Source organism: Arachis stenosperma, chromosome 3, assembly GCF_014773155.1.
Source record: "Arachis stenosperma cultivar V10309 chromosome 3, arast.V10309.gnm1.PFL2, whole genome shotgun sequence".
NCBI lineage: Eukaryota > Viridiplantae > Streptophyta > Magnoliopsida > Fabales > Fabaceae > Arachis > Arachis stenosperma.
Window position 1 is genome coordinate 169,660,343 of NC_080379.1, and position 9,073 is coordinate 169,669,415.

The following is a 9,073-nucleotide window of genomic DNA, read 5'->3' on the forward strand; positions in this document are numbered from 1 at the left end:
GTGCTTCTCGTATACTGTCTGTGTCATGTGGTATAAAACCTTTGCCTATACGAACTGCGAAATAATACAATAATTTTTTATCATTGATATTTAATAACATAAAACTTTTTATATAAATAAAAAAATATTTTAAGTGTAGGGACAAACATATTATTACAATCAGAACAATATATACGTGTATATACAATTATTTTTTTTAAAATTCAACAAAGACAAATGCTTCCACGGTAGATAGTTATCTGATTAAACTGGTAATCAAATTGATTATACAATTAGGTCACTAAATTATTGGTTCAATAAATAAATTACTAAACTGGTCGATCACAATTAACAAAATATATAAAATTATAATAAAAATTTATATTTAAAAGATAAAAAATAAAAAATATAAATACAAATAATAACTTATAGTTTCAGATTATCTACCATCATAATAAATAAATTTAAAACAAATAGAACGAACAAAACAATGAATATATATATAATATATTAAGAAACTAGAAACTTTTAATAAGAATATATTTAGTTTGATTTGGTAAAACTTTTTGAAGAGGTGTTTGTGTTTTTTAAAAGCTCAAACTCTTCATTTTATGTTTGGTAAATCAAAAGAATTATGTGCTTATGCTTGCAACTTTTAAAAGATTGGAGTACTTTTGAAAGCACTTAGGATAGAGCTTTTTAAAGTTGGCTTGTACTTTTCAAAATTTAAAAGTCTAATATAACCTCATATGTTAACTAATTTTCAAATTTAATACTTGTATTTATGTCTATTATAGTATTTTTAAATTTTAAAAGCTACTTTACCAAATACAATTGATGTTACTCATATTTATTAAAAGCTATTTTCGATTTGATTTACCAAACATAAATGCTATAACTTTTAAAAAGTTTCTTTTAAAAATTAACTTTTATAAACTACTTTTAAAAAGTAAAAATTTTATCAAACTAAACTTTAATTTTATTAAATAATAAAATATATATTATACTTAAATAAGAAAATAAATAAAAGTTTAACTATTTTATAATATGATAAAATTAAATTAAATAAATATACAAATTATAAATTAAATAAATGTAAATTAAATTATTTGAAACGTTTGTTAAATATATATAATTTTTAACGTAGCAATATACAATAATCCACTTGGCTTAGCAGTGGTGGTGAGTAAATGAGAGTTAAAAACTCAATGCCTCTAAAAGCAATAGTAACTTTAGATATACGAGACTTAATTAATAAAGTATGAGTTAAAATTGCAACTAATTTGTGAAGAAAATTACCCATTTTATAAGTATATGAATGATAGCAGTATAATAGAAATCAACTTGTCAACACACTTCTGTGTTTGTTCATGAAGCTATGGCTTCTTCTGTCTGAGTATTTAATTTATTTATTTTTTAAATAAATATTGATAGTTTAAATTTTATCTTATACGTATGATAATTTATCATTGACCAACATCAAATTTTTAATAAAATTTAAATTTGTTGTAAATTAATTATTGAAATGTCAAACTAAAAAATAATACAAAAAAATAAAAAAATAGTTTATTTTAGAATTGATATTGCTAATATATAAAAGATTTATAATATAAAATTTTCACAAATAGTGATTAAGATTTACTAATATGAAAAGCTTTTTCTTAAAAGAATAGTTAAATTAATTTAAATTTTATTAATATATATTTGTTTTATTTAATTTTTTAAATAAAAATTTTCTAACAAACGTTGCATTGTACTAAATATACATCTTTTTAAATTAAATACTTAAACAAGGTTTTAATTTTATAGTATATTTATTAAAACTTTTTAAATGTCTATTTTAAATAATAGTGACAAGTGTGTTTAAAAAACATAACGTCAGTAAGATCCAGCCATAAATGATGTTTTTTAGCAATTTCATTCAAAAAAAAGCTCACTAGTAAAAAATTATAGAGATAATCAAAATGGTTTTTTTCAATAATTTTAAAAAGTTTCTCAATTTAAAATAAAAATTTAAAATATATAATTTCTCAGTCGATCACAAATTAATAATTAATACCGTTAACACAGAAATCTTACTCGAATGTTAACAAATAGACATAACATTCAAAATAATTCATTTAACTTTTTAAATTAATTAAGATAGTATTTTTATCATCTCTGAAAATAAAGTCCATAAATTATAAATAAGCAACCATTTATATAACTAAATCCAACGTTTCATTAATAATTTTTCTAGGATAAAAGGACTGTATATTCAACCCGAAAAGTTTTTGTTGTAAGAGAAGAACTATGAAAATTACAAAATAAAATTATCCACGAAATAAAATAAATATCTAAAAGAACAATAATTTAGTTCTTTCTTTCTTGATGATTTAAAGGTTGGAGTTGAAAAATTTTTTATATAGACCTCTCACCTGAAATAACATTTGAGAATGTAAGGAGAGAAGATTCTGATTGAATTGAAATATCAAACGTCTTGATTTGTTAATACTATTTTTTTTGAATGCACATGTAAGAAAAAAACGTACCTTTTTGAAGCTTGTTCAAACTTTATCTTTCCGTCGAGCATAAACATTTTTAGTAGGTGCATTATCATCAGAATTAACAGGTAATGATCTTAATTCCTCTGATGCATACTCTCTATGGATCACATTAATATCTTCTCAACTTCTCCTGATAACAGTGATAAAAAACATTAACGATAACAACAATAATAAAAAATTTAACATCAAGTACTCTAAGAATTACGACAACAATAATATTTTAACATCTAGTACTCCAATTAAAACCATACTAATAACAATAATAATTTAACTCTAATAATTAAATTTAAGTATAACTATAAAACTATTATTTCACTAAAAATTTATGTTAGATAGCAGTGGTAAAATCATTCTTGTCATGTGAATATATACTATTTCTGAGTGTCAAGGCAGAGGAGAAGAGAAATGGATTTAATTTAAAATTTAACATCGCCTAACTATTTTGATTATTGAATTAAAGGGATAATTATTCTTTTGGTTCTTAAAGTTTGAGACTAAATTAAAAAAACAGAGAAGATAAAAGATGGGAGAGAGGGAGAAAAGCTCATTAACTGTCGAACAATAAAAAAACGCTTTTATAAATAATAAACAATAAAACATAATAGATGAAATAATGATCGAAGATTAAGTAGATGAAGGAAAAAAATAGCACATTATCAACAACTACATTTTAACTGGAATTAATCGTGTCCTCTTTCTCTCCCGATTCTCCTCCCAGCAACTTCTCCAATGAGGAAAGGCAAAGACAAAGAGCTCGACTGTTAGAAAAACAACACTATTTTCTTTCTACTCTCTTCTCTGTCAATCTATCTTTCTACCTAACCTTTCCTTCCTCTTTTTCTCTTTCAACTTTTCCTTCCTCTCCCAACGAGTTCTCTTCTCTGTCTCTCCCTTTTTTATTTGATCTGCTTCTCTCTCTATGTATCTTCTCGCACTTTTAAAAGAGTATACTTTTTCCTCCAAGTATGCTTTTAATAGACAATAAAAATGTTCTGCAAGTTAAATAATTATAATTTTTCAAATAATAATTAAAATATTATGTTATTTGAATAATAATTTATTAATCTATTAATAATTATTTAATAAAAAATACTTTTTGTACAACAAAATTTAGTCCTTTAATATTATTTAATTATTTTTTATTTAAAATATATTCTTATTTTTTAGATACACATTGATAATTAAAATTAATCTAAATTTTAAAAATTAAAATTTTTTAAACTCTTTTATGTTTCTTCTCTGTCTGTAACGTAGTTTTCTTCTATCTCATTCTTTTGTATAAAACCGCTTCTTTTACATTTTTTTACTTATGTTATATTACTTAATAGTTGTAAAGGCTAGGTTCATTGGTTCAAATGAATGAGTTTTAGATGTGTGCATGAATTAATTTAAAAAATTAAATATTATTTTGGATGTGTTGCAAATCAATCTAATTAGCGTTTGAAAAATCATTTTACCTGTTATAACTAAGTGTAATTTATACACAATGAATGAACAATTAACAAGTTTGACACACTGGACAAACAAACAAAAACACTGTATATAAAATAACCAATTATAATATTACACATACAAAATTATACGTTTACACAACACAAATTACAAGTTTGCACACCAAATAACTAATAGTCAACAAAAATTACTAATAAAAACAAATTAATCCTCAACACAAGTATGAGAATAGAACAACCAGTCAGCAGTAAAACTCACATAATATTCTCTTGCAGACAACTAAAACTCACGTAAACACATTCAAAAGTGAGTAAAAAAAATAAACACTTCCAAAATAGAGAAAATTGCACATGCAAAAATAATTCAATATTACAATACATATGAGAATATCTTTAAGCTATTTTAATCAACAGCAACTGAGTCCTCTCTCAATTCTCCCACGAGAAAAGGCAAAGGCAGAGAACTCAGCTATTAGAACAGGCGCCCACTTAGATGAAGTCATTGAAAATGACTTTTTCTAAAGTCATCTCTCTGATTGAAACAAGTGGCCTTATGATTTACTTTTTGATTTGGTCTGGTTTTATTAAATCATATTAAACCAAACGGCTAAATCATAGGTTCAAGCTATATATAATTCAAATTTAAAAATATTAAAATATTTTTAAGTTAATATTTTTATTAATAAATTTATTAAATTTTTATCTCTTTCAATAACAAAAATAAAAAAACTAAAAATTAAGTTATAATTTGTATATGTAAATATAAATAAAATAAATCATATAAAAAACTATTAATTAATTAAACAATTAATTTAAATCTAAAAAATTAGACAATTATTTATATTTATAATTAAATTAAATATTTACTAAGTGTTAACAATTATAATTTTATTAGTGATTAAAATATTTTTGTGTTAATAAAAATTAGAAGTTTAATTTAAAATTAAGAATGGTGTTTCGACTGTAATTAATTGTTAAGTATAATTTTTATTTAAAATAAAGTATTATTTCATTTAAAGGGTATTATTATAATTATAATTGATTGAATATTAGAGCATCTCTAATGTTAGTTCTAGTTTCAATTTCATTTTGTATCCTACAAAAATATTTGTGGGATCATATATTATAAATAGTAATTTGAAATTTAAAATAAAAATTTATTCATCTAATATTTAGTCTTAGTTCATTTAAAATTTTATATTTTTTATTATTTTATTAATATAATTATATGAATGACATAATTTTATTGATTCTCCATCAAAATGATATCGTATCTTTAAGGTGAATTTAAAGTATGATTTGATCTAAAATTTTTGTTTGTACATATAAGTAAATGATAATTAATAATCTAATCGAATGAAAAATTGATGTGACATATCCTTTTACAGATGTAATTAAGTATCAATTAGTAATTTGAATTCAATATAAAATATCACTTTATATCTAATTAAGTGTTGATATCAAGTTTAGAATATTATTTGATAACAAGTTTATGCTGGCATTCAAAAATTAGCATTAATTTATTTTTGATGAGATTAAATTTAGAATATAAATTGATATAAACTTTTATACTAAAAATTTTAAAAAATTCACTTAAATTTAGAGTATGATTTGATTTGAGAATTTTGTTTATACATATAAATAAATGATAATTAGTGATCTAGTTATATAAAATTTTGAACATAATTTAAGTTGAATTAATTAAGTCTTAATATCAAATTTAGAATATAATTTGATGTAGTCATATGAAGTTCTCTTTTGCACATCTAATTTAATGTGAATTAGTAATCTCAATCAAAGTTAAAACATTACTATATATAAAATTTACTCTTACACTGAAAATTAATATTGATTAGAAGTTGAGATTCAATATAAAATATAATTTAATATCAAATTTATTGTTAAATCTCTAATTAAGTGTGAATTAGTGATTTAGAATAAATTTAGAGGACCATTTTATGTAAATTAATTATTAATTATTAAATTTAAAAAGTAATTATACGAGTAAACTACTTAGATAAATCAAATGCATAAAAATATTATTTATATCACCCAAAATAAAAAATAATATGTCTATCTCTCAAAGTCTATTTCTATGTAAATTGAATTAGGCAATTCGAATTATAATTTCTAGTAGTAATTCGAATTAGGTTGATTATATTTACTATTAGATGTTGAGATGTGCATAAATCGAATTAGGCAAATTCGATTTATGTATGTAGGGCTGGAAGTGAGTCGAGCTAGACCAAACTCAAACTTGACTCACGAAAATTAAACTGGGACTCACAACTTGACTCATTAACAATCGAGCCTATTTCGTAAGTTCAAATTCATTAAAAAAGTTAACTCTTAGTATTTTTTTAAGGAGGCTAAAAGATCAATAGAATTATAAATAATTATTTATAATTTATAGTGAAAATTTTTAATAATTTATAAAAATTATTTATAATTATTTTTTAATGTATTATTGAATGTATTCTTTATTGTACTCTTTATATATGTGCACCATAGTAAATTGAATTAACATACATCCATTTATATATGTTGATAGTCTGTTAGCATTAAATATTTGAATCTATTGATCATGATAATATCCATATCATTAATTAGTTTTCATGTACAAATATTCTTATTCTATTCGGTATATAATTTTAGTAAAATATTAATTAATTTTGAATTTAGTTATTATGTGTTCTGACTTTTAAAAATACATGCTAAGATTATTATTAATAAAAGTTTTAAATTTTTTATTTTTATAAATGCTCAACAAATCATTAAAAATTCAATTTTATAACTTTACAAAAAAATTAATTAAAAATTTTAACTTTACCAAATTGAGTATTTATTCATTGTAACAATAATTAATAAATGTTACTGAGCTATTTTAAGTTTGAGCTATTTTAACTTATTTTCTTTGTCTTTCAATCATTATTATTATTATATACACTTGTTCCCTATTAAATCGAATTAACCAGCCTTCATTTATGTTACTGAAAACTATAGTAAATCTGTCTAACTTTATTCGATTTATGCATGTAGGTCTCCAATAAGGTAAATCGATTTAGGCTATTTTAATTTATTAGAAAAAATTCTAACCATGCATAAATATAATCACCTTTGACTCGATTAATAAAGAAAATTGTAATTTGAATTGCCCTAATTCAATTCCCATAAAAATAAATTTTGGAAGATATACGTATCATTTTTTATATAAAATAATAGAAGTAATATTTTTATGTATTTAATTTATTTAAGTAGTTTATCCTAATTTTGATATGAAATACACTCTTATACATCTATTAATTAGTAATTTGAATTAAATACAGAATATCACTTTATGTATGATTATTCGTAAACTTAAAATCAAAAGTTAATTTGTTCTTGAGATGACATTTAAAATATTATTTGATGTGAATTTTATTATTATTTCTCTAATTAAATTTTGATATCAAATTTATAATATTATTTTATAGCAAATTTACTCTTACATCTAAAAATTAGCATCAATTTATTTTTTATGAGATTAAATTTACAACATGAATTGATATAATTTTATTAAAATTTTTTAAAAAATCACTTAAATAAATATTTTTTTAAAATTTACCAGAAACAAATTTTTATTGTATTGAGTTGTTTATTTTTAAAAAAATTCAGAAATTAGTATATTATCCAAATTAGATATATATGTCTATTATTAGTAACTATAGTTTAGGTTATTTAACATTATAAAAATTCATAGTTAATTTTGTAAACTGGGATTAAGGATTTTGAAACTTGATAGCTCTGTAGTAGGAGAGTGGGATTAAGGGTTTTGAAAATTATTAGGTTAGAGAGAAGGCAGAAATGGGATATACTATTACTGATTACCAGCTCATAATTAATAAAAAATTAAAATTAAATTTGATTGTTGTTATAAATCGATTTATTTTTATATCGGTTCAACCAGATTTATTTAACATATCAAATCAAAATAGAAAAATTATGATGCACCAACTTCAATTTCTGGTCCATCACTATTGAGTTACAAAATGAACATCCTCCATACTATTTAGAATAATCATTTTGAGATTCACTAAAAATCGAACTCTTGACCTTTCAGAACTAGCACTCTAATACCATGTCATGATACCACTCATCCTAAAAGCTTCAACCAATGAAAAAAGATAATACTAATAATTATATCTCTAATACTCTGTAAATCTCTATTATACACATTATACAAATATTCCATTAGTTCCTCATACTTTCCCTTCTATTAATCCTTCCTTCTCCTTAATTTGCAACAACAGTGACAGCCTGTACCTTCGTCTCTTCTTTTTTATTTTTTATTTTTTTTTTCTATTCCAACGAGATCTTTTTTTTTCATCTACTTCTCTTTCATTGATATTTCTTTTTCCTTCTCCTTTCTTTTTTATTATTTATAAGTAAAGTGTTAAAAAATAAAATTATATAACAAGATAAAATAGTTAAAAAATAATATATTTTAATAAAAATCATTTTAAAAATAATTTTAATTTTATGGATGATTTAAAAAAATAAATTAAAAATAATTTTGATTTCCTTCTCAAATTTTATAAAAAAAATATTACTTATTCATAATGTTTTGAATTAAATTAAAAATGATTATTTTAATTATTATTTAAAAAATTATATTGATAAGTGAGAGCTACAAATTTTATCCTTTCTCTACTATGATTTCTATTTTTTTAAGTGTCCAACTTATTATTATATTTACCTAAATTTGATTGGGCCACGTTTTTAATGCTGCAATTAGTACTTTCATGTAATTTCGACAACACCACATACAATAAAATTTTGAGTCATGTAACAGCTCAAAAAATAAGAAAGATGGCGATGAATTTGATGATTGATAAATTAAATAGAATAATAAACCGCATTACTAGATACCACAAATTCACAACTTACATTTATAATGTCTTGCGTAAGATGATTTCCAAAGTTTCAAAGCAGTTCATATACATGACAGGCAATCAAGCATGCATGGAGTTCACGTGAATATTACGAAATCAGATAAGCCCCATAAAGAGAGAGAATTTGAATACGGTGCAAAGTGATGGGGCTAAGTGATAGAGACGA